Source organism: Bos indicus x Bos taurus, chromosome 18, assembly GCF_003369695.1.
Source record: "Bos indicus x Bos taurus breed Angus x Brahman F1 hybrid chromosome 18, Bos_hybrid_MaternalHap_v2.0, whole genome shotgun sequence".
Taxonomy (NCBI): Eukaryota; Metazoa; Chordata; class Mammalia; order Artiodactyla; family Bovidae; genus Bos; species Bos indicus x Bos taurus.
In genome coordinates, this window is record NC_040093.1 from 14,928,895 (window position 1) to 14,936,449 (window position 7,555).

General features: G+C 52.1%; 1 long non-coding RNA gene across 1 annotated transcript in view; it reads left to right on the forward strand.

Moving 5' to 3' along the window:
- Window positions 1-6,456: 6,456 nt before the first annotated feature.
- Window positions 6,457-7,555, forward strand: part of LOC113876455 — a 30,038-nt gene continuing 28,939 nt past the window's right edge. The window contains exon 1 of the long non-coding RNA XR_003506492.1: window positions 6,457-6,650. This is a non-coding gene — a long non-coding RNA (uncharacterized LOC113876455). The remainder of the gene's footprint in view (window positions 6,651-7,555) is intronic.

Below are 7,555 nucleotides of genomic sequence, written 5' to 3' on the forward strand. Positions count from 1 at the left end.
CTGCAGGACTGCTGCGCGATGATGGAGACAGAGGTATGCGTGACACCTGGGCACCGAGTGGCTTATAAATGGGCGGGCTGTGTGGTGCTGGGCGGGGCTCTGACGAAGATGCCCAGGGAGCCAAGCCGGTCTGGCTGACCCTCTTCTCCCCACTGGGACTTCCCCTCCCTCCCTCTCCATCCTTCATCCCATTTCTGCTCAGAGGACCTAGGAAATAGTGGGGGAGGGGGCCCAAGGGTGAGGAGCTGGGAGTAGAGGTCTAAAGCGAAGGCGGCAGAAAGACAGAGAGATGGAGACAGAGGGCAGAGGGGAGGTGCAAGGGGCACAGCTGTCCAGAGACCAAAGAGGGAGAGATAGAGAGATGGGGAGGGACTGGGAGAGGAGAGGACCAGAGGGGAGAGAGAGACAAGGAGATTCAGAGAGATGGAGAGAGACAAGAAGACAGAGAGAGAGAGATGCTGAGACAGCGGGGCACAGACATCTGGGGAGAAATAACAAGAAAAGGGGAGCCCGAGATTCAGGAAAAATAAAACAAGTCAGGTGAGTCGGGGTGCCAGCCACTGGCCGACCCACGACCCACAGCTTCGGGGGAAGGGAAAGGGCTAGAAGAGAAAGGCCGGTGGTGCTCCCACCACCCTTAGTGAGGCCCCAACTTCCCTGGGAGTGGGGGCTTTGGGTCCTCCCATTCAGGCCTACCAGGCACATGGAGGGGGGCCAGTGTGTTTGGGGGGGGGGTGACCCATGCTGGAACCAAAGTAAATAAACACACCTCACCCAACTCCAACTTGGGAAGGGCGGACGCTGGGAGCTGAGAAACCTGTGGTTCCTAAAGGAGGAAGATGTGGTCCAGGATGCTTGAGTCCAAACAGAGCACTGTGGGCCGGGACTCCCGGGTTTGAGGGCAGAGGGGGCTGGGACTCCAGACTCTCAGGGCTAAGCTAGACTGTGGCCCTGAGTCGGGTAGGGGTCCTAGGACACCCAGACTGCTGGCTTCCTGGGAAATGAAAGAGCTGGGGGCCTGGATGCCTGAGTCACCCAGAAGTCTCCCCTCAACAGGTCTGGCGGGGTTGGAGGTGACTCAGTGAAGGAAGCGGCATTAGAGCCGGGTGGGTGAGGTTCCCAGCACGGGTGTCACTCCAAAAATGTAGGAGGCACTGGAAAATCGGGGTGTTAGCTGCAGAGGGAGTGGTGTCGTCACCACGCTGGGCATCACCTTACTGATCTGGGGTCCTGCTTTCCCCCAAGCCTTGGTCTCTTGCAGAGGGAGTGGTGTCGTCACCACGCTGGGCATCACCTTACTGATCTGGGGTCCTGCTTTCCCCCAAGCCTTGGTCTCTTGGCACCACCCCAAAGTGGCTTGCTGTCCTTGTCCCAGACCTGAGGGCAGCACCCAGCCTCTTGCCTGTTATCTCCATCACTTGGTCTGGGAGCCTGAATGTCTGGGAAACATCTCCCTGCTCTGTACCCCATCTCTGCATTATTGTCTCTCTGGCTCTGAATCTCTCCTTTCTTTCTTTCTTTCCCCATCTCTGCAGATCTGTCTCCCAGTTTCTCCTGGTTCTCTGTCTCCTCATCTCTGAGGCCCTCCTCTCAAGCTCTGTGTCTCAGTGCCCTTATCCGGGAGTCTCTGTGCCCCGTCTTGGCATCTCTCCCCACCTTGAGGCCTGCTCCATGGAGGTAGCCACAGGGCCCCCTCCCCCAGCAGACAAGACCACGGGCTGCAGGTGACTCAGTCAGGATCAGATTCTAGGGCTCCCAAGATGACAACCTGAGTCTTCCTCAAATTTCCTCTTCCTACTCTGACACAGCCCAAGGGCCCCAATTAGATACAGCAACTCATGTAGATGAGGAAATCAGGACTGGAGAAGCTGTGAGTTGGCCTGTGAGGTGGCCTCACTCCTCCGGGGTGAGGAGGAGGGCAGAGGGAAGGACAGGGAGAGCTGGGGGCTGAGGGGTGACCATGGCAGAGTCTCTGGGCACCTGGCCTACATCCCCCTCAAATGGGGTTGCCAGATAAAATACCGGATGTCCAGTTAAATTAGAGTTTCAGATAAATAATACTTTTTTTCTGTAAGTATATCCCATATGGGGCTTGCCAGGTGGCTCAGAGCCTACCAAAGAGGAGACTCAGGTTTGGTCCCTGAGTTGGGAAGATCCTCTGGAGAAGGAAATGGCAATCCACTCCAGTATTCTTGCCTGGGAAATCCCATGGACAGAGGACCCTGGTGGGCTACAGTCCACAGGGTTGCAAAGAATCGGACATGACTGAGCGCCTAAACAGTAACAGCAGCAGTGTCCCATATGTTGGAGGGAATACACTTACTCTTAAAAAAGTATTGGGTTGGCCAACAAGTTCATTCAAGCTTTTCTGTACCATCTCTGTACTATCTTCTGTACCATTTATGAAAAAACCCGATTGAACTTTCAGGCCAGCCGAATATTTGCTGTTTACCTGAAATTCCAATTTAACTTGGTGTCCAGTATTTTTATTTGATAAATCTGGAAACTCAGTTTCAAAGAAGGGAATCCATAAAGAAGGCAATCTACTCCAGTATTCTTGCCTGGAAAATTCCATGGACAGAAGAGCCTGGCACACTGCAGTCCATGGAGTCACACAACTGAGCATGTACACATGAGGGGAGAGGAGGGAGATGGTTTGGTAGCAATAAACAGAAGGAAAATAAAGCGGGGGGTGGGGGCGGGGATCCAAGTGTCTGTGCCCCTCTTTCCTGAGAACACAGGAATCCCTCCTCAGAGTTCAGGTCCTACTCACCCTCCTCGCCTCCCTTAGAACCCAGTCCCTACTCCAGAACCCAGGCTCCTAGCCTCTTTCTCCCCAGAATTCAGGTGTCCAGGCCAGGTCAGGGTCCAGTTGCCCAACGTGGGTTTCACAAGGAGGGTGGTGCCATCCATGACCCTGGTGGAACCAGTCTGGCTGAGCAGACAAGTGGGGTGGCCCCCATCCCATCCTGAGCCTGCTGCTTCCTCGAAGGCCAGCCCAGCAGGGCTGGGAGCAGAACAGGACGGACTCAGGGCGCTCTGGGTGCGTCAGAGTCTGGGTTTGGGTGTGTTGTATCTCTGCTGTGCGGTGTGTGTGCCTCTCTGGGTGCTGTTGCTTCTGTGTGGGGATTGTCACGCTGTGTCTCTTTCTGAGTGTTCCCGTGTCTTTTCTGTTTATGTGTCTGTATTGCCCTCCTGTGCTTCTCCCTCCTCTGCACCTGTGTTTGGGTGCAGTCTCAGTTGTCAAGTTTCTGTAATTCTGACTAGGTTAAGGCAGGAATTATTATTTTGTAGCACTTTATTTATTTATTTTTGGCTGTTCTCCGTCTCCGTGGCTGCCCGGTCTTTTCTCTAGTTGTGGCGAGCGGGAGCTAATCTCTAGCTATGGGGTGCGGACTGTTTATTTCGGCGGCTTCTCTTGTTGCAGAGCACAGGCTCTAGGGCATGTGGGTTTCAGTACTTGTGGCACTTGGGCTCAGAAGCTGTGGTTCCCAGGTTCTAGAGCGCAGGCTCAGTAGCTGTGGCTCATGGGCTTAGTTGCTCTGTAGCATGTGGGGTCTTCCTGGATCAGAAATTGAACCCATGTCCCCTGCAATGGCAGGTGGATTCTTTACCACTGAGCCACCAGGGAAGCCAAGGAATTAGTTGTTGAGTGCTAGCTTTGTTTTCTGGACTCTATAGCCAGAAAGTGAGTGAAGTCACTCAGTCATGAGATCGCAAAGAGTCGGACACGACTGAGTGACTTCACTCACTTTCTGGCTACAGAGTCCAGAAAACAAAGCTACCACTCAAAAACTAATTCCTTGGCTTCCCTGGTGGCTCAGTGGTAAAGAATCCACCTGCCATTTCAGGGGACATGGGTTCAATTTCTGATCCAGGAAACCTTAGTTCAAATCTTGATGGCCTCTGAATGGCTGTGAAACTTTGCACAAACCACTCAACTTCCCTGGACCTCAGTTTTCCCGTCTACAAAATGGGTTTTTGCCAATAGAGTTGCTGAGAGGATTAAATGAGTTAATTCATGTAAAGAAACTGCACGTGGCCCATAGGAAACATTTTGTGTTTATGAGGATAGTGGGGATGATGTTCTAGTTGCTGGTGATGCAACAGTGAATAAAACCAAGTCTTTGCTCATGGTCCTAGTAGGGATTGGATGAATGGCCTGTGGCTGGGCATATAATCACATAACTGAGGTGTCTCTTTTGCATATGGAATGGGATATTTCTATGTGGTGTCAGTGCAAGTGATTTCACAATTGTGCACCCCTGTGTGTGTGTTTGTACGTAACTTCACGTGCTGTGTGTGGGTTCTCTGCTTGTGTGGGTATAAATACAAGATAACACCAAGCAGGTGTTGGAGGACACATATTTGTTCTGATCTTGCATTCCTGACTCTGAGGTGCTAGGGGTATGCCTGTATTTGGGGTCTTGAGAACTCTTCTCTCCATCGTATTAAAAAAAATTTATTTATTTAAAAATTTGTTTTTGGCTGTTCTGAGTCTTCGTTGTCTTGAGGGCTTTTCTCTAGTTGCGGAGAGTGTGGGCTTCTCTTGTGGAGCACAGGCTCTAGGGCTCTCGGGCTTCAGTGGTTGTGGTGTGTGGCCCAGTAGTTGCAGTTCCCAGGCTCTAGAGTGCAGGCTCAGTAGCTGTAGTGCCCGGGTTCAGCTGCCCCACCACACGTGGGATCTTCTTGGACCAGGGATCAAACCCATAGCTCAGGGTAAAGAATCTGTCTGCCAATGCAGCTGGCTGTAGTTTCTCCTTAATGGGAATGGTGGGCCCAGCGGCTTTAGGAGAAACACCAGGGTGAAAGGGAAGATGAGAGGAGATAGGTGAGGCCTGGGCGGGGATGAGAAAGAACATGGTGGGAAAGCAGGGAGAGATGGCGGATGGGGAACAGAGGAAGACCTGCACGAAGAGATGTGGCTGTTTGTCCATCCATTCCATAAGCATTTGGTGAGCCCTTGCAAATGTGCCAGGACCTCTGGCAGGCATTGGTTCAAGGCTTGGGGGAAAGCAGAGAGACCCAGAGGGATGAAGACCCACCAGGAAATCTTTTGGTGCCCCAGGGTGGCCCACCTGTGTCCAGAGTGGGCCTCAGTGACAGTTCTGGGTGATGGGGATCCAGCGATGGGGAGGGACAGAGAGGGACCTGCCCTTCTCCAATCCTCCCTGAGGCTGATCTGGGCAGATCAAAGAACACAGGCCGGGGGGCTGCGGGCCCGGGGAAGGGGGGAGGATTCTCCCAGACCAGGGACATCCCAGGAATCATTTCTGTCATATCCTAATAGGATAATGACACGCGACACACCCATTCCGTCCTAATCAGTATTTTCGACCCCAATCAGGCCTAACACCCATAGTGAGAGGCCTGGTATCTGGGAGTTGAGGAGGAAATACCTGGGAGTCATTTCCCTCACCCTTCCTCCTCCAGACCCCAGGAGTCCCAGGCCCCAAACCCCCACCCCCACCCCCTGGGAGTCCCACTCTCAGTCCCTCTTCTTTCTTCACTGTGTACTTTTCCCTCTTTCTCTGGGCCTGTCTGTCATTACCTGTCTCCATCTGTGTTTTGTGTCTCTTTACATCTGGATCTTGATTCTCTCTCACTGGGCCTCAATTTTTCACCTGTCAAGTGGGAATAATAATAATCTGATCACTTAGAGCTGTTAAGAGGAAGACATGAGATAATTATGTAAAATGCTTAGCACAGAACCTAGGCCACAGTAAATTCCGTACAAGTGAGCTCTATTGCGGTTATTGTTTTCAGTATTTTACTCTCTCAGTTGGTATCTGTGTTTTTCTCTTGGTTTCCACATGAGTCTCAAGTCTTCTCCTGTTCTGGATTCTTTCTGCACACAGCACCTGCCCCTGGCTTCCCTTTCAGGGATGAAGTAAAGGGCAGTATCAAGGTCAAAGCTTCCCCTAAGCCTTTTTCCTATTCATCTTTAGTCTAAGCCCCACCTCAGGAACTCAGAACTCTGGCTCCAATACAATACGTAGCCACAAAAACCCCTGACCCCCAAATCTGTGATCCTTGGGCAGGCCAGGGACCTTTGGGATTCAGGAGTCCCCGAATCTGGAGCACGATTCTTCAGGGTCCCAGCTCCCCTCTTCCTCAAGATCAGGAATCTGGACGCTCAGCCTCTTCCTCCCTCAGACTCAGAAGTCTAGGCCCCTCAGTTTGTCCTCCTCAGGACCAAGGAGTTCGGACTCTCATCCTCTCTCAAGACAGGATCAGGCGGTCGAACGGTCCAGCTCTACCTGCAGCCGGAAACCTCACTCAAGATCCTTCTGCAGTCGCCCACGCGCTCAGCGAGCTCCCAAGTCTGTCTTTTTTAGAGGCGTGTCTGACACCGGAGCACGCCTCCGAAATCGAGCTGTGATAAGCTACCCGTGACGTCAGTCACCAGCTTCCAGCCAATAGACACTCCGACACTCCGTCTCCTAACTCCTTGGGCCACGCAGGGCAAGGAGCATTCCCTAGTAGGCGGGGTCCACAGCCCAAGGAGGACCGCGATAGAGCGGTCTCCGCAGGTCCAGCCAGGCAGCCAAAATGCTAGGTGTTTGCCGGTTGGTGTGTGTGTGGGGGGAGGTCTGCTTCGTAGACGCTGGAGCGGCTCTTGAGCGGACAGGTTCTGCGAGTCTGGCCTGGTAAGCCCTTCACAGCACACCCAGTATTGGGATTCTGGACACAGCTCTGACGGAAACGGTGAGATTTTGTTGAGGCTGGAGGCGCAGAGGGGAGCTGGATGCACAATCTCAGAAATTCCTCCATCCCTTCCCTTCTCCAGCTACTAAACTCACCCGTGCGTTCAGTCCTTCCTGCCCTCATTAAGTACCTCACTCACTGATTTCCTCATATGGCGACTCACTCGCACTCGCTCATTCACACACTCATCCACCCAGCCTCCTGCTGGGCAATGGTGATGATCAAGATGAGTCAGGCCTGGGCCGTGCCCTTAAGGAGCCCAGGTCAGATGGGAGGACAGACCCATATATTGACGTGCAGGGGTTTGCAGAGGCTGGGGAGTCCAAGAGTCGTTTTTGAGTTTAGTGGGACAGGAAAGGATTTCCAGAGGAGGGAACCTCCCTCTTCTGACTCCTCCCACCTCTTGGATTGTCTCATGAAGGCTTTTTTAACTGACGAATAGTTGATTTACAATGTTGTGATAATTTCTGCTGTACAGCAAAGTGATTCGGTTATATATATATATATATATATATATATATATATATATAAATTTTCCATTTTGGCTTAGCATACTGAATATAGCTGTGTTATACAACAGCAGTCCCCAACATTTTTGGCACCAGAGATTGGTTTCATGGGAGACACTTTCTGCACGGAACGGGGGACGGGGGATGATTTCAGGGTGAGTCAAGCCCATTACATTTCTTGTGCACTTTATTTCACTTACTGTTACATCAGCTTCACCTCAGATCATCAGGCATTAGCTCCCAGAGGTTGGGGACCCCTGCTGTACAGAGGACCTTGTTGTTTATCCATTCCATATATAATAGCTTACATCTGCTGACCCCAACCACCCACTCCATTC